The 25174-nt window shown below is 36.6% G+C and overlaps 1 long non-coding RNA gene across 1 annotated transcript; it reads left to right on the forward strand.

Moving 5' to 3' along the window:
• The first annotated feature begins 254 nt into the window (after nt 1-254).
• LOC141381993 (uncharacterized) lies at nt 255-3064 on the forward strand. Its single transcript, XR_012402931.1, has 2 exons — nt 255-1949; nt 2010-3064. It is a non-coding gene; the product is annotated as an uncharacterized lncRNA (long non-coding RNA).
• The last annotated feature ends 22110 nt before the right edge of the window (nt 3065-25174 follow it).

The following is a 25174-nucleotide window of genomic DNA, read 5'->3' on the forward strand; positions in this document are numbered from 1 at the left end:
AGACAACATTTCATGCACGGTTAAATATGTTTAGGAAAGTTGCAAGTGAAAATCTATGTCTCTGACTGAGTTTGCATTACTGCTTATTTTGACCTCTGCTGGCTGAGAACAGCTCATTTTCAACGTTCAATTTAGAATGTGATAAAACCAGATCCAGCCACTAAAATGCATCATTCTTTTTGTTTTAGACAACATTTCATGCACTGTTAAACATGTTAAAGCAAGTTGCAAGAGAAAATATTTGTCTATGACTGTGTAAGATTTCCCCTATATTAGGCACCAGATTCAGCAAAGTTCAGCAGGTCGACCCGGAGACATGAGAAGAGACCAAACTGTAGTTAGAATGGTTTATTCTGCAAGCCCAACACACACAGGATGAGCAGGGATAGATATACATAGTGGGCTGACCTTTAAAAGTTACACAACGGAAGGAAGACACTCTTAATATGGGCATGCTATACAAGCAACATAAAGAGGAAATGTATAGCACGGGACTTTCCACTGGGGGAGCAGCCTGCAAGATTGAAACCAGACGTTGACCTTCAGACCTCCGACGCACACACACACACACAAAACCACAGGAGCTTCTGCTTCTCATGCAAGCACACTTGAAAGAGGACAAAATGTTCTCTCAGTCCCCTCTTTTAGGCCAAAGGCCTAACGCAGAGGAATCTTATCATATCGTTGACCCATCATACTGTCCATTGTGGCATAGATTCGATTCATTAAACATTGCAAGAGAAAAGGACCACAACAACAAATAAGAAGGAAAATAATACATACAGGAATTATCATAGTAAGGAAAGGAGTCACCCAGCCGAACAGACCCATCATCCAACCCCAAGTTGTGTCGGGAACATAATCTGAAGTCATGGCAATTTTTAACCCTTGGAGAGTAGACATAGCAGTACTCATTTACATACCCCCCCTGGGATGCTGTTAAGAGATCTAGAGCCATTCTATTTTGCAAAACTATGGTACGTAGATTACCCAGCTCCTTATTCTGGGCCTCATTAATTATTTTTGAGGCATTCAGAAATAGGCCCATGCGATAGTCCAGGGTCTCAATTCTTAGTAGAGCTTTTCCCACACCTATTTGCGGAAATAGAGCCAATACCACTTTGTTACCAGTGGTCCATAATTTAAAATCCTCGGGCACGTCAGTACCCCATACAGAGTCATGGGGCTTCATTTCAGGGACACTGCGTTTAACTCTTTGCTGCGCTGACAGGACCTGGGCTGTCACAATAAAAGTGTGATCAGTCACATGCACAGGGGCACACTGCCCCGTCCAGTTTGCAGGTAATGACATGTAGGCGTTTTTCCCACACAACCACCACCCACCCTGGACCACATAAGTGCCATTTGAGGGTCCTGAGATGTCGACTGGGGCCCCCTCTCCCGAGGAGGCAATTTGTTGACAGTTAACAGTGCTTCCCATGAAATGAGAGCCCATGGTCTGGTTATAACACACAGGGTGTGTAATAGAGTGGTTAATAAAAACCTTGTGGCTAATAGGTGAGGGTTTAGCATGGCCAAATTTTACCCAAAATAGAGCATCACATGTACCATTTCTAATGCCAATCCGGTATGGATCGTAGTCATCGACAATTATATATGGATTCTGGTACCCTGATCCCGCAAAACTGGCAGAACATTTAGCAGCTGTTTTATTCATGGGTTTGGCATAAAGAGGGGTTTGTTTGGCTGAATAAGGCATAACAGAACATACATAACAACCAGATACATTATATGACCTAGCTAAAACTCATTTACATATTGATACCACATATTATTTCAATTGGATTGTCAGCCCCATCCTCTGCCCATCCGAATTCATGATCATGTGTCCAGCGTTTCAGCCTGGCTGCATTAGCTTGAGCAACAAGAAAGAGAAACAATCCAATTGTCCGCAGCAAAAAGGAAGTCATGCTGACCCTTGCCTTAAGGTAGACAGTGCTACGTGTTTAGCTCCCATCTGTCTCCCAAACGCAATTGTGCAGCTGTAGAGGTGAATTGCAGCTGTAGAGGTGTCGTCTGTGCTGAGGGGGCCCCCAAAATCTGTAAAACAAAGAGAGTCTGCAGACAGATTATCATAGTACAAAACTTATACATTTTTATTATTCAATAGGTGCTCGTTTTATCCTGGTTGCATGGATCCACTGTGGAGAAGAGGAGGTTAAAACGGCGGTTCTGGTTACAGCCACGACATCCGTCGGGGGGCCATATTTGGGGTCCCCCAGTTCTGTGCTCATTTTATTGAGCTGTCTAATCATTACTCTGTCACCAACCTTAAAGGGGTGTGTTGGGTCTACCGGCATCGGGGCTGAACCAGAATGTATATTAGTCCAGTATGCATGCAATGTTGTTAGTAACTGTTGTGCATATTCACTCATATGGATATCCAAAGAACCGTCACCCAGTGTGGTACCCCTTTGCCTCCATGGTGAGGGAAAGGGTCGTCCCATCACAGTCTCATAAGGAGAGAGACCGTGAAGACTTTTGTGAGGAAACATCCTCATGTCTGCTAAAACGACAGGTAGCAAGGCGAGCCAATTTGAATGCCCTGCATGTTACATAGCCTTTCTTAATTTGTCCTTAATAGTCCTATTAGTTCGTTCTACTATACCAGATGATTGTGGATGGTAGGGAATAGTAACTGCCAATTAATTTGGAGTTCTTTAGCTAGATTTTGTATTACTTTCGCAGTAAATGAGGTTCCCTTATCTGAGTCTATGGCACATGGTATACCGTATCTTGGAATGATTTCTCTTGTCAAACATCTGACAACTGTATTAGCATCTTCCTTACTGCATGGGAAGGCTTCAACCCATTTTGAAAATTTGTCCACAAAAACCAGTAAATATTTATTAGGACCCCTCTTTGGCAGATGTGTAAAATCTACCTGCCATTCCTGAAAAAGTGTTTCAGGAAGGGGCAATTGTTGATGTTTAGCTTGAGGTTTAGTGATATTATTTTGAGCACATATCAAACATCTATCTAGCGTGTTATTGACATGGTGCTGTAAATTATTGATGCATAAAAAGGAACTCATTGTGTCTATTAACTCATTGTGTCTATTACCCCTCTTCGGCCGCGGTGTGTAACACCGTGAAACTCGCGGACGAGAAAAGGTGCACAGGATGATGGCAGGCATAAACGGCCTTTGCCATCTAGCATTATTCCATTAGGATCAGTCGTGGCGTCACATTCAGACCACTAATTATGGTACTAAGTATTTAGTAAGCTGCTGTTTTAGATGTATTAGGAGCTCCTCCTGATCATCTTTCCACGCGAGGCGTGTTTTTATACGAGTATGTGTCTTTTTGCCCTCATCTGTTTCTTCCTTAACAGTTTCTGTTTGTACTATATCATGCTTGGGATCAAGAGCAGGTATTTTTGTTGTTATTTCTTCATTGTCATAGGACGAACCCATTTTGGTTTAAAGGATAAATCGATAATCTGCCCCAATTAGTTGGCAGTGACGCGAACTGCGCAACAGCATGTCTACAAATTGCAGTGGTTTGTCCACTTCGGGCAGAAGAGATATAAGATCTTTAAGAACAGAGGGTGAGGGCGGAATTATCTCTATCCCTCGTGGTTTAGCGACCCACACCGCAGCCACATTAGAGGCTGAAGTAGTGCCCTCCGTGCTGTCGGAGGGGTCTGGTTTAGTTTTAATCATTTCTGTCAGAGACGGATAAATAGAAGGCACTGCAGGAGGAGCGCTGGCAGAGCATGAGATAGATTGCGAAGGCCCCGTATAAGGGGGTGGTGACATCATGGTGGTTTTAGCAGCTGCAAGAGAGCCCCTCTTATCTGCCGTAAGGGCAGTATTGCTTCTGCTTTTGGGTTTGGGGACAGATTTCAAAACGGTTTTAGGTGTAAAAATGCCCTTTTTATCTCTCCATATAGAGCTCATTGTATACCATGTGTCATATCCATTCATCATATACTGATCATCCCATTCTGGATCCCCATATCAATTTGTAAGCTAACTGAAGGAAACCTGGGTCAAATGTTCCTTCCCTAGGAAAGTCTCTCCATTGAGATTGTCCCTCTGTCCACCCAGCTAAATTGGACAGCCAGGGTTCAGTGTAAAATCCCCACCCACATCTATCCATCCATTGCTTTGGACTCTCACTGGGTTCTGGTTTTGGATATCCTTGTCCCATATTGCTGAAGCTGGTGCGTAATACTTATTTACTAAAATTTATTAAATCCCCTGATTTGTGGAACCCAAATTTAATTGAGTACGACAACACAAATCCTTCTGTGCAATTTACTGTTGAAAGTAAACTTGACAGGCTATCAAGTGTCAAATTAATAAATTTCCCTGATTTGTGGAACCCAAATTTAATTGGGTACGACAACACAAATCCTTCTGTGCAATTTACTGTTGAAAGTAAACTTGACAGGATGTTCTGTGCTCTAGAGCACAGACCTCTCTTACCTAATTTTAACTAAAATCTTACGATTTCCTGAGATACACCGGAGCAGGCAGTGTGAATAAAAAATTCTCTTACCTGGTCAGATGTATCCCGGACGAGCCCCCAGATCTGTAAGATTTCCCCTATATTAGGCACCAGATTCAGCAAAGTTCAGCAGGTCGACCCGGAGACATGAGAAGAGACCAAACTGTAGTTAGAATGGTTTATTCTGCAAGCCCAACACACACAGGATGAGCAGGGATAGATATACATAGTGGGCTGACCTTTAAAAGTTACACAACGGAAGGAAGACACTCTTAATATGGGCATGCTATACAAGCAACATAAAGAGGAAATGTATAGCACGGGACTTTCCACTGGGGGAGCAGCCTGCAAGATTGAAACCAGACGTTGACCTTCAGACCTCCGACGCACACACACACACACAAAACCACAGGAGCTTCTGCTTCTCATGCAAGCACACTTGAAAGAGGACAAAATGTTCTCTCAGACTGAGTTTGCATTACTGCTTATTTTGACCTCTGCTGGCTCTGAAAAGCTCATTTTCAACGTTCAATTCAGAATGTGATAAAACCAGATCCAGCCACTAAAATGCATCATTCTTTTTGTTTTAGACAACAATTCATGCACTGTTAAACATGTTAAAGCAAGTTGCAAGTGAAAATCTATGTCTCTGACTGAGTTTGCATTACTGCTTATTTTGACTTCTGCTGGCTGAGAACAGCTCATTTTCAACGTTGAATTCAGAAAGTGATAAAACCAGATCCAGCCACTAAAATGCATCATTCTTTTTGTTTTAGACAACATTTCATGCACTCTTAAACATGTTTAAGAAAGTTGCAAGTGAAAATCTATGTCTCTGACTGAGTTTGCATTACTGCTTATTTTGACCTCTGCTGGCTCTGAAAAGCTCATTTTCAACGTTCAATTCAGAATGTGATAAAACCATATCCAGCTACTAAAAAGCATTTTCTTTTTGTTTTAGACAACATTTCATGCACTGTTAAATATGTTTAGGAAAGTTGCAAGTGAAAATCTATGTCTCTAACTGAGTTTGCTTTACTGCTTATTTTGACCTCTGCTGGCTGAGAAACGCTCATTTTCAACGTTCAATTCAGAATGTGATAAAACCAGATCCAGCCACTAAAATTTAACATTCTTTTTGTTTTAGACAACATTTCATGCACTGTCAAACATGTTAAAGCAAGTTGCAAGTGAAAATCTATGTCTATGAGATTGCATTACTGCTTATTTTGACCTCTGCTGGCTCTGAAAAGCTCATTTTCAACGTTCAATTCAGAATGTGATAAAACCAAATCCAGCTACTAAAAAGCATTTTCTTTTTGTTTTAGACAACATTTCATGCACTGTTAAATATGTTTAGGAAAGTTGCAAGTGAAAATCTATGTCTCTAACTGAGTTTGCATTACTGCTTATTTTGACCTCTGCTGGCTGAAAACAGCTCATTTTCAACATTCAATTCAGAATGTGATAAAACCAGATCCAGCTACTAAAAAGCATTTTCTTTTTGTTTTAGACAACAATTTTATGCACTGTTAAACATGTTAAAGCAAGTTGCAAGTGAAAATCTATGTCTCTGACTGAGTTTGCATTACTGCTTATTTTGACCTCTGCTGGCTGAGAACAGCTCATTTTCAACGTTCAATTCAGAATGTGATAAAACCAGATCCAGCTACTAAAAAGCATTTTCTTTTTGTTTTAGACAACAATTCATGCACTGTTAAATAAGTTTAGGAAAGTTGCAAGTGAAAATCTATGTCTCTAACTGAGTTTGCTTTACTGCTTATTTTGACCTCTGCTGGCTGAGAAACGCTCATTTTCAACGTTCAATTCAGAATGTGATAAAACCAGATCCAGCCACTAAAATTTAACATTCTTTTTGTTTTAGACAACATTTCATGCACTGTCAAACATGTTAAAGCAAGTTGCAAGTGAAAATCTATGTCTATGACTGAGATTGCATTACTGCTTATTTTGACCTCTGCTGGCTCTGAAAAGCTCATTTTCAACGTTCAATTCAGAATGTGATAAAACCAAATCCAGCTACTAAAAAGCATTTTCTTTTTGTTTTAGACAACATTTCATGCACTGTTAAATATGTTTAGGAAAGTTGCAAGTGAAAATCTATGTCTCTAACTGAGTTTGCATTACTGCTTATTTTGACCTCTGCTGGCTGAAAACAGCTCATTTTCAACATTCAATTCAGAATGTGATAAAACCAGATCCAGCTACTAAAAAGCATTTTCTTTTTGTTTTAGACAACAATTTTATGCACTGTTAAACATGTTAAAGCAAGTTGCAAGTGAAAATCTATGTCTCTGACTGAGTTTGCATTACTGCTTATTTTGACCTCTGCTGGCTGAGAACAGCTCATTTTCAACGTTCAATTCAGAATGTGATAAAACCAGATCCAGCTACTAAAAAGCATTTTCTTTTTGTTTTAGACAACAATTTCATGCACTGTTAAACATGTTAAAGCAAGTTACAAGTGAAAATCTATGTCTCTGACTGAGTTTGCATTACTGCTTATTTTGACCTCTGCTGGCTCTGAAAAGCTCATTTTCAACGTTCAATTCAGAATGTGATAAAACCAGATCCAGCCACTAAAAAGCATTTTCTTTTAGTTTTAGACAACATTTCATGCACTGTTAAATATGTTTAGGAAAGTTGCAAGTGAAAATCTATGTCTCTGACTGAGTTTGCATTACTGCTTATTTTGACCTCTGCTGGCTGAGAACAGCTCATTTTCAACGTTCAATTTAGAATGTGATAAAACCAGATCCAGCCACTAAAATGCATCATTTTTTTGTTTTAGACAACATTTCATGCACTGTTAAACATGTTAAAGCAAGTTGCAAGTGAAAATCTATGTCTCTGACTGAGTTTGCATTACTGCTTATTTTGACCTCTGCTGGCTCTGAAAAGCTCATTTTCAACGTTCAATTCAGAATGTGATAAAACCAGATCCAGCCACTAAAATGCATCATTCTTTTTGTTTTAGACAACAATTCATGCACTGTTAAACATGTTAAAGCAAGTTGCAAGTGAAAATCTATGTCTCTGACTGAGTTTGCATTACTGCTTATTTTGACCTCTGCTGGCTGAGAACAGCTCATTTTCAACGTTGAATTCAGAAAGTGATAAAACCAGATCCAGCCACTAAATTGCATCATTCTTTTTGTTTTAGACAACATTTCATGCACTGTTAAACATGTTTAAGAAAGTTGCAAGTGAAAATCTATGTTTCTGACTGAGTTTGCATTACTGCTTATTTTGACCTCTGCTGGCTCTGAAAAGCTCATTTTCAACGTTCAATTCAGAATGTGATAAAACCAGATCCAGCTACTAAAAAGGATTTTCTTTTTGTTTTAGACAACATTTCATGCACTGTTAAATATGTTTAGGAAAGTTGCAAGTGAAAATCTATGTCTCTAACTGAGTTTGCATTACTGCTTATTTTGACCTCTGCTGGCTGAGAACAGCTCATTTTCAACGTTCAATTCAGAATGTGATAAAACCAGATCCAGCCACTAAAATGCATTATTCTTTTTGTTTTAGACAACATTTCATGCACTGTTAAACATGTTAAAGCAAGTTGCAAGTGAAAATCTATGTCTATGACTGAGTTTGCAATACTGCTTATTTTGACCTCTGCTGGCTCTGAAAAGCTCATTTTCAACGTTCAATTCAGAATGTGATAAAACCAGATCCAGACACTAAAATGCATCATTCTTTTTGTTTTAGACAACAATTCATGCACTGTTAAACATGTTAAAGCAAGTTGCAAGTGAAAATCTATTTCTCTGACTGAGTTTGCATTACTGCTTATTTTGACCTCTGCTGGCTGAGAACAGGTCATTTTCAACGTTGAATTCAGAATGTGATAAAACCAGATCCAGCCACTAAAATGCATCATTTTTTTTGTTTTAGACAACATTTCATGCACTGTTAAACATGTTAAAGCAAGTTGCAAGTGAAAATCTATGTCTATGACTGAGTTTGCATTACTGCTTATTTTGACCTCTGCTGGCTCTGAAAAGCTCATTTTCAACGTTCAATTCAGAATGTGATAAAACCAGATCCAGCCACTAAAAAGCATTTTCTTTTTGTTTTAGACAACATTTCATGCACTGTTAAATATGTTTAAGAAAGTTGCAAGTGAAAATCTATGTCTCTGACTGAGTTTGCATTACTGCTTATTTTGACCTCTGCTGGCTCTGAAAAGCTCATTTTCAACGTTCAATTCAGAATGTGATAAAACCAGATCCAGCTACTAAAAAGCATTTTCTTTTTGTTTTAGACAACATTTCATGCACTGTTAAACATGTTAAAGCAAGTTGCAAGTGAAAATCTATGTCTCTGACTGAGTTTGCATTACTGTGATTTGACCTCTCTGCTGGCTGAGATAAGCTCATTTTCATCGTCCATTTCAAAAGTGATAAAAACAGATCCAGACATAAAATGCATCATTCTTTTTTGTTTTAGACAACATTTCATGCACTGTTAAACATGTTAAAGGAAGTTGCAAGTGAAAATCTATGTCTCTGACTGAGTTTGCATTACTGTGATTTGACCTCTCTGCTGGCTGAGATAAGCTCATTTTCAACGTCCAATTCAGAATGTAATAAAACCAGATCCAGCTATAAAATGCATCATTCTTTTTTGTTTTAGACAACATTTCATGCACTGTTAAACATGTTAAAGCAAGTTGCAAGAGAAAACATATGTCCCTGACTGAGTTTGCATTACTGTGATTTGACCTCTCTGCTGGCTGAGATAAGCTCATTTTCAACGTCCAATTCAGAATGTAATAAAACCAGATCCAGCCATAAAATGCATCATTCTTTTTTGTTTTAGACAACATTTCATGCACTGTTAAACATGTTAAAGCAAGTTGCAAGTGAAAATCTATGTCTCTGACTGAGTTTGCATTACTGTGATTTGACCTCTCTGCTGGCTGAGATAAGCTCATTTTCAACGTCCAATTCAGAATGTAATAAAACCAGATCCAGCTATAAAATGCATCATTCTTTTTTGTTTTAGACAACATTTCATGCACTGTTAAACATGTTAAAGCAAGTTGCAAGTGAAAATCTATGTCTCTGACTGAGTTTGCATTACTGTGATTTGACCTCTCTGCTGGCTGAGATAAGCTCATTTTCAACGTCCAATTCAGAATGTAATAAAACCAGATCCAGCTATAAAATGCATCATTCTTTTTTGTTTTAGACAACATTTCATGCACTGTTAAACATGTTAAAGCAAGTTGCAAGAGAAAATCTATGTCCCTGACTGAGTTTGCATTACTGTGATTTGACCTCTCTGCTGGCTGAGATAAGCTCATTTTCAACGTCCATTTCAGAAAATGATAAAAACAGATCCAGCCATAACATGGATCATTCTTTTTTGTTTTAGACAACATTTCATGCACTGTTAAACATGTTAAAGCAAGTTGCAAGAGAAAATCTATGTCCCTGACTGAGTTTGCATTACTGTGATTTGACCTCTCTGCTGGCTGAGATAAGCTCATTTTCAACGTCCATTTCAGAAAATGATAAAAACAGATCCAGCCATAACATGGATCATTCTTTTTTGTTTTAGACAACATTTCATGCACTGTTTAACATGTTAAAGCAAGTTGCAAGTGAAAATCTATGTCTCTGACTGAGTTTGCATTACTGTGATTTGACCTCTCTGCTGGCTGAGATAAGCTCATTTTCAACGTCCAATTCAGAATGTAATAAAACCAGATCCAGCTATAAAATGCATCATTCTTTTTTGTTTTAGACAACATTTCATGCACTGTTAAACATGTTAAAGCAAGTTGCAAGTGAAAATCTATGTCTCTGACTGAGTTTGCATTACTGTGATTTGACCTCTCTGCTGGCTGAGATAAGCTCATTTTCAACGTCCAATTTAGAATGTAATAAAACCAGATCCAGACATAAAATGCATCATTCTTTTTTGTTTTAGACAACATTTCATGCACTGTTAAACATGTTAAAGCAAGTTGCAAGTGAAAATCTATGTCTCTGACTGAGTTTGCATTACTGTGATTTGACCTCTCTGCTGGCTGAGATAAGCTCATTTTCAACGTCCAATTTAGACTGTAATAAAACCAGACCCAGCTATAAAATGCATCATTCTTTTTTGTTTTAGACAACATTTCATGCACTGTTAAACATGTTAAAGCAAGTTGCAAGTGAAAATCTATAGCTCTGACTGAGTTTGCATTACTGTGATTTGACCTCTCTGCTGGCTGAGATAAGCTCATTTTCAACGTCCAATTCAGAATGTAATAAAACCAGATCCAGCCATAAAATGCATCATTCTTTTTTGTTTTATACAACATTTCATGCACTGTTAAACATGTTAAAGCAAGTTGCAAGTGTAAATCTATGTCTCTGACTGAGTTTGCATTACTGTGATTTGACCTCTCTGCTGGCTGAGATAAGCTCATTTTCAACGTCCAATTCAGAATGTAATAAAACCAGATCCAGCTATAAAATGCATCATTCTCTTTTGTTTAAGACAACATTTCATGCACTGTTAAACATGTTAAAGCAAGTTGCAAGAGAAAATCTATGTCCCTGACTGAGTTTGCATTACTGTGATTTGACCTCTCTGCTGGCTGAGATAAGCTCATTTTCAACGTCCATTTAAGAAAATGATAAAAACAGATCCAGCCATAACATGGATCATTCTTTTTTGTTTTAGACAACATTTCATGCACTGTTAAACATGTTAAAGCAAGTTGCAAGTGAAAATCTATGTCTCTGACTGAGTTTGCATTACTGTGATTTGACCTCTCTGCTGGCTGAGATAAGCTCATTTTCAACGTCCAATTCAGAATGTAATAAAACCAGATCCAGCTATAAAATGCATCATTCTTTTTTGTTTTAGACAACATTTCATGCACTGTTAAACATGTTAAAGCAAGTTGCAAGTGAAAATCTATGTCTCTGACTGAGTTTGCATTACTGTGATTTGACCTCTCTGCTGGCTGAGATAAGCTCATTTTCAACGTCCAATTTAGAATGTAATAAAACCAGACCCAGCTATAAAATGCATCATTCTTTTTTGTTTTAGACAACATTTCATGCACTGTTAAACATGTTAAAGCAAGTTGCAAGTGAAAATCTATGTCTCTGACTGAGTTTGCATTACTGTGATTTGACCTCTCTGCTGGCTGAGATAAGCTCATTTTCAACGTCCAATTCAGAATGTAATAAAACCAGATCCAGCCATAAAATGCATCATTCTTTTTTGTTTTAGACAACATTTCATGCACTGTTAAACATGTTAAAGCAAGTTGCAAGTGAAAATCTATGTCTCTGACTGAGTTTGCATTACTGTGATTTGACCTCTCTGCTGGCTGAGATAAGCTCATTTTCAACGTCCAATTCAGAATGCAATAAAACCAGATCCAGCTATAAAATGCATCATTCTTTTTTGTTTTAGACAACATTTCATGCACTGTTAAACATGTTAAAGCAAGTTGCAAGAGAAAATCTATGTCCCTGACTGAGTTTGCATTACTGTGATTTGACCTCTCTGCTGGCTGAGATAAGCTCATTTTCAACGTCCATTTAAGAAAATGATAAAAACAGATCCAGCCATAACATGGATCATTCTTTTTTGTTTTAGACAACATTTCATGCACTGTTAAACATGTTAAAGCAAGTTGCAAGTGAAAATCTATGTCTCTGACTGAGTTTGCATTACTGTGATTTGACCTCTCTGCTGGCTGAGATAAGCTCATTTTCAACGTCCAATTCAGAATGTAATAAAACCAGATCCAGCTATAAAATGCATCATTCTTTTTTGTTTTAGACAACATTTCATGCACTGTTAAACATGTTAAAGCAAGTTGCAAGTGAAAATCTATGTCTCTGACTGAGTTTGCATTACTGTGATTTGACCTCTCTGCTGGCTGAGATAAGCTCATTTTCAACGTCCAATTTAGAATGTAATAAAACCAGACCCAGCTATAAAATGCATCATTCTTTTTTGTTTTAGACAACATTTCATGCACTGTTAAACATGTTAAAGCAAGTTGCAAGTGAAAATCTATGTCTCTGACTGAGTTTGCATTACTGTGATTTGACCTCTCTGCTGGCTGAGATAAGCTCATTTTCAACGTCCAATTCAGAATGTAATAAAACCAGATCCAGCCATAAAATGCATCATTCTTTTTTGTTTTAGACAACATTTCATGCACTGTTAAACATGTTAAAGCAAGTTGCAAGTGAAAATCTATGTCTCTGACTGAGTTTGCATTACTGTGATTTGACCTCTCTGCTGGCTGAGATAAGCTCATTTTCAACGTCCAATTCAGAATGCAATAAAACCAGATCCAGCTATAAAATGCATCATTCTTTTTTGTTTTAGACAACATTTCATGCACTGTTAAACATGTTAAAGCAAGTTGCAAGAGAAAATCTATGTCCCTGACTGAGTTTGCATTACTGTGATTTGACCTCTCTGCTGGCTGAGATAAGCTCATTTTCAACGTCCATTTCAGAAAATGATAAAAACAGATCCAGCCATAACATGGATCATTCTTTTTTGTTTTAGACAACATTTCATGCACTGTTAAACATGTTAAAGCAAGTTGCAAGTGAAAATCTATGTCTCTGACTGAGTTTGCATTACTGTGATTTGACCTCTCTGCTGGCTGAGATAAGCTCATTTTCAACGTCCAATTCAGAATGTAATAAAACCAGATCCAGCTATAAAATGCATCATTCTTTTTTGTTTTAGACAACATTTCATGCACTGTTAAACATGTTAAAGCAAGTTGCAAGTGAAAATCTATGTCTCTGACTGAGTTTGCATTACTGTGATTTGACCTCTCTGCTGGCTGAGATAAGCTCATTTTCAACGTCCAATTTAGAATGTAATAAAACCAGACCCAGCTATAAAATGCATCATTCTTTTTTGTTTTAGACAACATTTCATGCACTGTTAAACATGTTAAAGCAAGTTGCAAGTGAAAATCTATGTCTCTGACTGAGTTTGCATTACTGTGATTTGACCTCTCTGCTGGCTGAGATAAGCTCATTTTCAACGTCCAATTCAGAATGTAATAAAACCAGATCCAGCCATAAAATGCATCATTCTTTTTTGTTTTAGACAACATTTCATGCACTGTTAAACATGTTAAAGCAAGTTGCAAGTGAAAATCTATGTCTCTGACTGAGTTTGCATTACTGTGATTTGACCTCTCTGCTGGCTGAGATAAGCTTATTTTCAACGTCCAATTTAGAATGTAATAAAACCAGATCCAGCTATAAAATGCATCATTCTTTTTTGTTTTAGACAACATTTCATGCACTGTTAAACATGTTAAAGCAAGTTGCAAGTGAAAATCTATGTCTCTGACTGAGTTTGCATTACTGTGATTTGACCTCTCTGCTGGCTGAGATAAGCTCATTTTCAACGTCCAATTCAGAATGTAATAAAACCAGATCCAGCTATAAATTGCATCATTCTTTTTTGTTTTAGACAACATTTCATGCACTGTTAAACATGTTAAAGCAAGTTGCAAGTGAAAATCTATGTCTCTGACTGAGTTTGCATTACTGTGATTTGACCTCTCTGCTGGCTGAGATAAGCTCATTTTCAACGTCCAATTCAGAAAGTAATAAAACCAGATCCAGCTATAAAATGCATCATTCTTTTTTGTTTTAGACAACATTTCATGCACTGTTAAACATGTTAAAGCAAGTTGCAAGTGAAAATCTATGTCTCTGACTGAGTTTGCATTACTGTGATTTGACCTCTCTGCTGGCTGAGATAAGCTCATTTTCAACGTCCAATTCAGAATGTAATAAAACCAGATCCAGCTATAAAATGCATCATTCTTTTTTGTTTTAGACAACATTTCATGCACTGTTAAACATGCTAAAGCAAGTTGCAAGAGAAAATCTATGTCCCTGACTGAGTTTGCATTACTGTGATTTGACCTCTCTGCTGGCTGAGATAAGCTCATTTTCAACGTCCATTTCAGAAAATGATAAAAACAGATCCAGCCATAACATGGATCATTCTTTTTTGTTTTAGACAACATTTCATGCACTGTTAAACATGTTAAAGCAAGTTGCAAGTGAAAATCTATGTCTCTGACTGAGTTTGCATTACTGTGATTTGACCTCTCTGCTGGCTGAGATAAGCTCATTTTCAACGTCCAATTTAGAATGTAATAAAACCAGATCCAGCTATAAAATGCATCATTCTTTTTTGTTTTAGACAACATTTCATGCACTGTTAAACATGTTAAAGCAAGTTGCAAGTGAAAATCTATGTCTCTGACTGAGTTTGCATTACTGTGATTTGACCTCTCTGCTGGCTGAGATAAGCTCATTTTCAACGTCCAATTCAGAATGCAATAAAACCAGATCCAGCTATAAAATGCATCATTCTTTTTTGTTTTAGACAACATTTCATGCACTGTTAAACATGTTAAAGCAAGTTGCAAGTGAAAATCTATGTCTCTGACTGAGTTTGCATTACTGTGATTTGACCTCTCTGCTGGCTGAGATAAGCTCATTTTCAACGTCCAATTCAGAATGTAATAAAACCAGATCCAGCTATAAAATGCATCATTCTTTTTTGTTTTAGACAACATTTCATGCACTGTTAAACATGTTAAAGCAAGTTGCAAGTGAAAATCTATGTCTCTGACTGAGTTTGCATTACTGTGATTTGACCTCTCTGCTGGCTGAGATAAGCTCATTTTCAACGTCCAATTCAGAATGTAATAAAACCAGATCCAGCTATAAAATGCATCATTCTTTTTTGTTTTAGACAACATTTCATGCACTGTTAAACATGTTAAAGCAAGTTGCAAGAGAAAATCTATGTCCCTGACTGAGTTTGCATTACTGTGATTTGACCTCTCTGCTGGCTGAGATAAGCTCATTTTCAACGTCCATTTCAGAAAATGATAAAAACAGATCCAGCCATAACATGGATCATTCTTTTTTGTTTTAGACAACATTTCATGCACTGTTAAACATGTTAAAGCAAGTTGCAAGTGAAAATCTATGTCTCTGACTGAGTTTGCATTACTGTGATTTGACCTCTCTGCTGGCTGAGATAAGCTCATTTTCAACTTCCAATTTAGAATGTAATAAAACTAGATCCAGCTATAAAATGCATCATTCTTTTTTGTTTTAGACAACATTTCATGCACTGTTAAACATGTTAAAGCAAGTTGCAAGTGAAAATCTATGTCTCTGACTGAGTTTGCATTACTGTGATTTGCCCTCTCTGCTGGCTGAGATAAGCTCATTTTCAACGTCCAATTCAGAATGCAATAAAACCAGATCCAGCTATAAAATGCATCATTCTTTTTTGTTTTAGACAACATTTCATGCACTGTTAAACATGTTAAAGCAAGTTGCAAGTGAAAATCTATGTCTCTGACTGAGTTTGCATTACTGTGATTTGCCCTCTCTGCTGGCTGAGATAAGCTCATTTTCAACGTCCAATTCAGAATGCAATAAAACCAGATCCAGCTATAAAATGCATCATTCTTTTTTGTTTTAGACAACATTTCATGCACTGTTAAACATGTTAAAGCAAGTTGCAAGTGAAAATCTATGTCTCTGACTGAGTTTGCATTACTGTGATTTGACCTCTCTGCTGGCTGAGATAAGCTCATTTTCAACGTCCAATTCAGAATGTAATAAAACCAGATCCAGCTATAAAATGCATCATTCTTTTTTGTTTTAGACAACATTTCATGCACTGTTAAACATGTTAAAGCAAGTTGCAAGTGAAAATCTATGTCTCTGACTGAGTTTGCATTACTGTGATTTGACCTCTCTGCTGGCTGAGATAAGCTCATTTTCAACGTCCATTTCAGAATGTAATAAAACCAGATCCAGCCATAAAATGCATCATTCTTTTTTGTTTTAGACAACATTTCATGCACTGTTAAACATGTTAAAGCAAGTTGCAAGTGAAAATATATGTCTCTGACTGAGTTTGCATTACTGTGATTTGACCTCTCTGCTGGCTGAGATAAGCTCATTTTCAACGTCCAATTCAGAATGCAATAAAACCAGATCCAGCTATAAAATGCATCATTCTTTTTTGTTTTAGACAACATTTCATGCACTGTTAAACATGTTAAAGCAAGTTGCAAGAGAAAATCTATGTCCCTGACTGAGTTTGCATTACTGTGATTTGACCTCTCTGCTGGCTGAGATAAGCTCATTTTCAACGTCCATTTCAGAAAATGATAAAAACAGATCCAGCCATAACATGGATCATTCTTTTTTGTTTTAGACAACATTTCATGCACTGTTAAACATGTTAAAGCAAGTTGCAAGTGAAAATCTATGTCTCTGACTGAGTTTGCATTACTGTGATTTGACCTCTCTGCTGGCTGAGATAAGCTCATTTTCAACGTCCAATTCAGAATGTAATAAAACCAGATCCAGCTATAAAATGCATCATTCTTTTTTGTTTTAGACAACATTTCATGCACTGTTAAACATGTTAAAGCAAGTTGCAAGTGAAAATCTATGTCTCTGACTGAGTTTGCATTACTGTGATTTGACCTCTCTGCTGGCTGAGATAAGCTCATTTTCAACGTCCATTTCAGAATGTAATAAAACCAGATCCAGCCATAAAATGCATCATTCTTTTTTGTTTTAGACAACATTTCATGCACTGTTAAACATATTAAAGCAAGTTGCAAGTGAAAATATATGTCTCTGACTGAGTTTGCATTACTGTGATTTGACCTCTCTGCTGGCTGAGATAAGCTCATTTTCAACGTCCAATTCAGAATGTAATAAAACCAGATCCAGCTATAAAATGCATCATTCTTTTTTGTTTTAGACAACATTTCATGCACTGTTAAACATGTTAAAGCAAGTTGCAAGTGAAAATCTATGTCTCTGACTGAGTTTGCATTACTGTGATTTGACCTCTCTGCTGGCTGAGATAAGCTCATTTTCAACGTCCAATTCAGAATGCAATAAAACCAGATCCAGCTATAAAATGCATCATTCTTTTTTGTTTTAGACAACATTTCATGCACTGTTAAACATGTTAAAGCAAGTTGCAAGAGAAAATCTATGTCCCTGACTGAGTTTGCATTACTGTGATTTGACCTCTCTGCTGGCTGAGATAAGCTCATTTTCAACGTCCATTTCAGAAAATGATAAAAACAGATCCAGCCATAACATGGATCATTCTTTTTTGTTTTAGACAACATTTCATGCACTGTTAAACATGTTAAAGCAAGTTGCAAGTGAAAATCTATGTCTCTGACTGAGTTTGCATTACTGTGATTTGACCTCTCTGCTGGCTGAGATAAGCTCATTTTCAACTTCCAATTTAGAATGTAATAAAACTAGATCCAGCTATAAAATGCATCATTCTTTTTTGTTTTAGACAACATTTCATGCACTGTTAAACATGTTAAAGCAAGTTGCAAGTGAAAATCTATGTCTCTGACTGAGTTTGCATTACTGTGATTTGCCCTCTCTGCTGGCTGAGATAAGCTCATTTTCAACGTCCAATTCAGAATGCAATAAAACCAGATCCAGCTATAAAATGCATCATTCTTTTTTGTTTTAGACAACATTTCATGCACTGTTAAACATGTTAAAGCAAGTTGCAAGTGAAAATCTATGTCTCTGACTGAGTTTGCATTACTGTGATTTGCCCTCTCTGCTGGCTGAGATAAGCTCATTTTCAACGTCCAATTCAGAATGCAATAAAACCAGATCCAGCTATAAAATGCATCATTCTTTTTTGTTTTAGACAACATTTCATGCACTGTTAAACATGTTAAAGCAAGTTGCAAGTGAAAATCTATGTCTCTGACTGAGTTTGCATTACTGTGATTTGACCTCTCTGCTGGCTGAGATAAGCTCATTTTCAACGTCCAATTCAGAATGTAATAAAACCAGATCCAGCTATAAAATGCATCATTCTTTTTTGTTTTAGACAACATTTCATGCACTGTTAAACATGTTAAAGCAAGTTGCAAGTGAAAATCTATGTCTCTGACTGAGTTTGCATTACTGTGATTTGACCTCTCTGCTGGCTGAGATAAGCTCATTTTCAACGTCCATTTCAGAATGTAATAAAACCAGATCCAGCCATAAAATGCATCATTCTTTTTTGTTTTAGACAACATTTCATGCACTGTTAAACATGTTAAAGCAAGTTGCAAGTGAAAATATATGTCTCTGACTGAGTTTGCATTACTGTGATTTGACCTCTCTGCTGGCTGAGATAAGCTCATTTTCAACGTCCAATTCAGAATGCAATAAAACCAGATCCAGCTATAAAATGCATCATTCTTTTTTGTTTTAGACAACATTTCATGCACTGTTAAACATGTTAAAGCAAGTTGCAAGAGAAAATCTATGTCCCTGACTGAGTTTGCATTACTGTGATTTGACCTCTCTGCTGGCTGAGATAAGCTCATTTTCAACGTCCATTTCAGAAAATGATAAAAACAGATCCAGCCATAACATGGATCATTCTTTTTTGTTTTAGACAACATTTCATGCACTGTTAAACATGTTAAAGCAAGTTGCAAGTGAAAATCTATGTCTCTGACTGAGTTTGCATTACTGTGATTTGACCTCTCTGCTGGCTGAGATAAGCTCATTTTCAACGTCCAATTCAGAATGTAATAAAACCAGATCCAGCTATAAAATGCATCATTCTTTTTTGTTTTAGACAACATTTCATGCACTGTTAAACATGTTAAAGCAAGTTGCAAGTGAAAATCTATGTCTCTGACTGAGTTTGCATTACTGTGATTTGACCTCTCTGCTGGCTGAGATAAGCTCATTTTCAACGTCCATTTCAGAATGTAATAAAACCAGATCCAGCCATAAAATGCATCATTCTTTTTTGTTTTAGACAACATTTCATGCACTGTTAAACATATTAAAGCAAGTTGCAAGTGAAAATATATGTCTCTGACTGAGTTTGCATTACTGTGATTTGACCTCTCTGCTGGCTGAGATAAGCTCATTTTCAACGTCCAATTCAGAATGTAATAAAACCAGATCCAGCTATAAAATGCATCATTCTTTTTTGTTTTAGACAACATTTCATGCACTGTTAAACATGTTAAAGCAAGTTGCAAGTGAAAATCTATGTCTCTGACTGAGTTTGCATTACTGTGATTTGACCTCTCTGCTGGCTGAGATAAGCTCATTTTCAACGTCCAATTCAGAATGCAATAAAACCAGATCCAGCTATAAAATGCATCATTCTTTTTTGTTTTAGACAACATTTCATGCACTGTTAAACATGTTAAAGCAAGTTGCAAGAGAAAATCTATGTCCCTGACTGAGTTTGCATTACTGTGATTTGACCTCTCTGCTGGCTGAGATAAGCTCATTTTCAACGTCCATTTCAGAAAATGATAAAAACAGATCCAGCCATAACATGGATCATTCTTTTTTGTTTTAGACAACATTTCATGCACTGTTAAACATGTTAAAGCAAGTTGCAAGTGAAAATCTATGTCTCTGACTGAGTTTGCATTACTGTGATTTGACCTCTCTGCTGGCTGAGATAAGCTCATTTTCAACGTCCAATTCAGAATGTAATAAAACCAGATCCAGCTATAAAATGCATCATTCTTTTTTGTTTTAGACAACATTTCATGCACTGTTAAACATGTTAAAGCAAGTTGCAAGTGAAAATCTATGTCTCTGACTGAATTTGCATTACTGTGATTTGACCTCTCTGCTGGCTGAGATAAGCTCATTTTCAACGTCCAATTTAGAATGTAATAAAACCAGACCCAGCTATAAAATGCATCATTCTTTTTTGTTTTAGACAACATTTCATGCACTGTTAAACATGTTAAAGCAAGTTGCAAGTGAAAATCTATGTCTCTGACTGAGTTTGCATTACTGTGATTTGACCTCTCTGCTGGCTGAGATAAGCTCATTTTCAACGTCCAATTCAGAATGTAATAAAACCAGATCCAGCCATAAAATGCATCATTCTTTTTTGTTTTAGACAACATTTCATGCACTGTTAAACATGTTAAAGCAAGTTGCAAGTGAAAATCTATGTCTCTGACTGAGTTTGCATTACTGTGATTTGACCTCTCTGCTGGCTGAGATAAGCTCATTTTCAACGTCCAATTTAGAATGTAATAAAACCAGATCCAGACATAAAATGCATCATTCTTTTTTGTTTTAGACAACATTTCATGCAATGTTAAACATGTTAAAGCAAGTTGCAAGTGAAAATCTATGTCTCTGACTGAGTTTGCATTACTGTGATTTGACCTCTCTGCTGGCTGAGATAAGCTCATTTTCAACGTCCAATTTAGAATGTAATAAAACCAGATCCAGCTATAAAATGCATCATTCTTTTTTGTTTTAGACAACATTTCATGCACTGTTAAACATGTTAAAGCAAGATGCTAGTGAAAATCTATGTCTCTGACTGAGTTTGCATTACTGTGATTTGACCTCTCTGCTGGCTGAGATAAGCTCATTTTCAACGTCCAATTTAGAATGTAATAAAACCAGATCCAGCTATAAAATGCATCATTCTTTTTTGTTTTAGACAACATTTCATGCACTGTTAAACATGTTAAAGCAAGTTGCAAGTGAAAATCTATGTCTCTGACTGAGTTTGCATTACTGTGATTTGACCTCTCTGCTGGCTGAGATAAGCTCATTTTCAACGTCCATTTCAGAAAATGATAAAAACAGATCCAGCCATAACATGGATCATTCTTTTTTGTTTTAGACAACATTTCATGCACTGTTAAACATGTTAAAGCAAGTTGCAAGTGAAAATCTATGTCTCTGACTGAGTTTGCATTACTGTGATTTGACCTCTCTGCTGGCTGAGATAAGCTCATTTTCAACGTCCAATTCAGAAAGTAATAAAACCAGATCCAGCTATAAAATGCATCATTCTTTTTTGTTTTAGACAACATTTCATGCACTGTTAAACATGTTAAAGCAAGTTGCAAGTGAAAATCTATGTCTCTGACTGAGTTTGCATTACTGTGATTTGACCTCTCTGCTGGCTGAGATAAGCTCATTTTCAACGTCCAATTCAGAATGTAATAAAACCAGATCCAGCTATAAAATGCATCATTCTTTTTTGTTTTAGACAACATTTCATGCACTGTTAAACATGTTAAAGCAAGTTGCAAGAGAAAATCTATGTCCCTGACTGAGTTTGCATTACTGTGATTTGACCTCTCTGCTGGCTGAGATAAGCTCATTTTCAACGTCCATTTCAGAAAATGATAAAAACAGATCCAGCCATAACATGGATCATTCTTTTTTGTTTTAGACAACATTTCATGCACTGTTAAACATGTTAAAGCAAGTTGCAAGTGAAAATCTATGTCTCTGACTGAGTTTGCATTACTGTGATTTGACCTCTCTGCTGGCTGAGATAAGCTCATTTTCAACGTCCAATTTAGAATGTAATAAAACCAGATCCAGACATAAAATGCATCATTCTTTTTTGTTTTAGACAACATTTCATGCAATGTTAAACATGTTAAAGCAAGTTGCAAGTGAAAATCTATGTCTCTGACTGAGTTTGCATTACTGTGATTTGACCTCTCTGCTGGCTGAGATAAGCTCATTTTCAACGTCCATTTCAGAAAATGATAAAAACAGATCCAGCCATAACATGGATCATTCTTTTTTGTTTTAGACAACATTTCATGCACTGTTAAACATGTTAAAGCAAGTTGCAAGTGAAAATCTATGTCTCTGACTGAGTTTGCATTACTGTGATTTGACCTCTCTGCTGGCTGAGATAAGCTCATTTTCAACGTCCAATTCAGAATGTAATAAAACCAGATCCAGCTATAAAATGCATCATTCTTTTTTGTTTTAGACAACATTTCATGCACTGTTAAACATGTTAAAGCAAGTTGCAAGTGAAAATCTATGTCTCTGACTGAGTTTGCATTACTGTGATTTGACCTCTCTGCTTGCTGAGATAAGCTCATTTTCAACGTCCAATTTAGAATGTAATAAAACCAGACCCAGCTATAAAATGCATCATTCTTTTTTGTTTTAGACAACATTTCATGCACTGTTAAACATGTTAAAGCAAGTTGCAAGTGAAAATCTATGTCTCTGACTGAGTTTGCATTACTGTGATTTGACCTCTCTGCTGGCTGAGATAAGCTCATTTTCAACGTCCAATTCAGAATGTAATAAAACCAGATCCAGCTATAAAATGCATCATTCTTTTTTGTTTTAGACAACATTTCATGCACTGTTAAACATGTTAAAGCAAGTTGCAAGTGAAAATCTATGTCTCTGACTGAGTTTGCATTACTGTGATTTGACCTCTCTGCTGGCTGAGATAAGCTCATTTTCAATGTCCAATTCAGAATGTAATAAAACCAGATCCAGCTATAAAATGCATCATTCTTTTTTGTTTTAGACAACATTTCATGCACTGTTAAACATGTTAAAGCAAGTTGCAAGTGAAAATCTATGTCTCTGACTGAGTTTGCATTACTGTGATTTGACCTCTCTGCTGGCTGAGATAAGCTCATTTTCAACGTCCAATTCAGAATGTAATAAAACCAGATCCAGCTATAAAATGCATCATTCTTTTTTGTTTTAGACAACATTTCATGCACTGTTAAACATGTTAAAGCAAGTTGCAAGTGAAAATCTATGTCTCTGACTGAGTTTGCATTACTGTGATTTGACCTCTCTGCTGGCTGAGATAAGCTCATTTTCAACGTCCAATTCAGAATGCAATAAAACCAGATCCAGCTATAAAATGCATCATTCTTTTTTGTTTTAGACAACATTTCATGCACTGTTAAACATGTTAAAGCAAGTTGCAAGAGAAAATCTATGTCCCTGACTGAGTTTGCATTACTGTGATTTGACCTCTCTGCTGGCTGAGATAAGCTCATTTTCAACGTCCATTTCAGAAAATGATAAAAACAGATCCAGCCATAACATGGATCATTCTTTTTTGTTTTAGACAACATTTCATGCACTGTTAAACATGTTAAAGCAAGTTGCAAGTGAAAATCTATGTCTCTGACTGAGTTTGCATTACTGTGATTTGACCTCTCTGCTGGCTGAGATAAGCTCATTTTCAACGTCCAATTCAGAATGTAATAAAACCAGATCCAGCTATAAAATGCATCATTCTTTTTTGTTTTAGACAACATTTCATGCACTGTTAAACATGTTAAAGCAAGTTGCAAGTGAAAATCTATGTCTCTGACTGAATTTGCATTACTGTGATTTGACCTCTCTGCTGGCTGAGATAAGCTCATTTTCAACGTCCAATTTAGAATGTAATAAAACCAGACCCAGCTATAAAATGCATCATTCTTTTTTGTTTTAGACAACATTTCATGCACTGTTAAACATGTTAAAGCAAGTTGCAAGTGAAAATCTATGTCTCTGACTGAGTTTGCATTACTGTGATTTGACCTCTCTGCTGGCTGAGATAAGCTCATTTTCAACGTCCAATTCAGAATGTAATAAAACCAGATCCAGCCATAAAATGCATCATTCTTTTTTGTTTTAGACAACATTTCATGCACTGTTAAACATGTTAAAGCAAGTTGCAAGTGAAAATCTATGTCTCTGACTGAGTTTGCATTACTGTGATTTGACCTCTCTGCTGGCTGAGATAAGCTCATTTTCAACGTCCAATTTAGAATGTAATAAAACCAGATCCAGACATAAAATGCATCATTCTTTTTTGTTTTAGACAACATTTCATGCAATGTTAAACATGTTAAAGCAAGTTGCAAGTGAAAATCTATGTCTCTGACTGAGTTTGCATTACTGTGATTTGACCTCTCTGCTGGCTGAGATAAGCTCATTTTCAACGTCCAATTTAGAATGTAATAAAACCAGATCCAGCTATAAAATGCATCATTCTTTTTTGTTTTAGACAACATTTCATGCACTGTTAAACATGTTAAAGCAAGATGCTAGTGAAAATCTATGTCTCTGACTGAGTTTGCATTACTGTGATTTGACCTCTCTGCTGGCTGAGATAAGCTCATTTTCAACGTCCAATTTAGAATGTAATAAAACCAGATCCAGCTATAAAATGCATCATTCTTTTTTGTTTTAGACAACATTTCATGCACTGTTAAACATGTTAAAGCAAGTTGCAAGTGAAAATCTATGTCTCTGACTGAGTTTGCATTACTGTGATTTGACCTCTCTGCTGGCTGAGATAAGCTCATTTTCAACGTCCATTTCAGAAAATGATAAAAACAGATCCAGCCATAACATGGATCATTCTTTTTTGTTTTAGACAACATTTCATGCACTGTTAAACATGTTAAAGCAAGTTGCAAGTGAAAATCTATGTCTCTGACTGAGTTTGCATTACTGTGATTTGACCTCTCTGCTGGCTGAGATAAGCTCATTTTCAACGTCCAATTCAGAAAGTAATAAAACCAGATCCAGCTATAAAATGCATCATTCTTTTTTGTTTTAGACAACATTTCATGCACTGTTAAACATGTTAAAGCAAGTTGCAAGTGAAAATCTATGTCTCTGACTGAGTTTGCATTACTGTGATTTGACCTCTCTGCTGGCTGAGATAAGCTCATTTTCAACGTCCAATTCAGAATGTAATAAAACCAGATCCAGCTATAAAATGCATCATTCTTTTTTGTTTTAGACAACATTTCATGCACTGTTAAACATGTTAAAGCA

Source organism: Danio rerio, chromosome 4, assembly GCF_049306965.1.
Source record: "Danio rerio strain Tuebingen ecotype United States chromosome 4, GRCz12tu, whole genome shotgun sequence".
Taxonomy (NCBI): Eukaryota; Metazoa; Chordata; class Actinopteri; order Cypriniformes; family Danionidae; genus Danio; species Danio rerio.